This window comes from Chrysochloris asiatica, unplaced genomic scaffold (assembly GCF_000296735.1).
Source record: "Chrysochloris asiatica unplaced genomic scaffold, ChrAsi1.0 scaffold00026, whole genome shotgun sequence".
Taxonomy (NCBI): domain Eukaryota; kingdom Metazoa; phylum Chordata; class Mammalia; order Afrosoricida; family Chrysochloridae; genus Chrysochloris; species Chrysochloris asiatica.
In genome coordinates this window covers 2,840,918-2,841,959 of record NW_006408544.1, presented here as the reverse complement: position 1 = coordinate 2,841,959, position 1,042 = coordinate 2,840,918, and positions in this window count along the sequence as shown.

Here is a 1,042-nt window from a genome sequence, read left to right as displayed (position 1 = left end):
CCTATATTCTGCAAAGGCTTTTCAAGAAGCCTATTTCACTGAGCAAGTTCTAGAACCCCTTTTAGGTATTCCAATTAGTTATAGGCTGAAGATGGGCTTACAAGTTTTCTCTAATCATGTTTCCTTTTTATCTCACTCAAATGTCTATTTTACAATAGCAGGCAAGGGAAATCAACATTCATAAGACAGTCAAGCATTTTAGTATTATTTCCTCTCGTCAAACTATGCCTAGATCCCTGTATCCCAGAGCCCTGTTGTTCCAAGGTTGAGCATCCTTCAGTACTTACCTCTGTCCCACTTAGGCCATGCAAACCTGTCTCAATCAATGTTCCCCTATCTATCTTGTTCTTCCACCTTCTTCCCCTTCTTGTATTGTCCTCCCCAACACTTGAACTAAACCCCCTACCCCAACCCCATTATTGTGGTTACCTTATATTCCATTAATTCTTCCCTCCATTTAAGATAGTCTATTTTATCTTATAATCTACCTGACCTTCTCACCACCTGGATCTCTGTTCCTCTGTGTTTACCTTCTGTCACATTGTAATTGTTTTGATCATGAACTGATCTCCCAGATCCTCTGTTCTTATAATTTTATTCTGTTTTTGACTCTTCCATTTGTCGATTGAGTTCAAGATGATGCTGCCACGTATGTCATTCTCTGGTTGTTGTCTGTTCTTCTTGGTTCTCAGTCCACAGAACTTACTTTAGGATGTTTTTCAAAGCAGAGTTGGCTTTGGCAAAATCCCTTAGCTTATTTTTATCCTGGAATGTTTAGATTATACCATAATATTTGGTTGACAGCTTTGCTGGGTAGAGGATTCTTGGTTGGAAGTTTTTTTCTTTCAGGGTTTTATATATGTCTCCCCATTGCCTTCTTGTTTGCATGGTTTCTCATGAGACATCCAAGCTTAGTCTGATTTGCTTGCCTTTGTATGTTACATTTCTCTTTTCCCTAGCTGCTTTCAGGATTCTGTCCTTATCTTTGATATTGGAGAGCTTCATTATTGTATGTCTTGGTGATTGTCTTTTAGGGTCTATC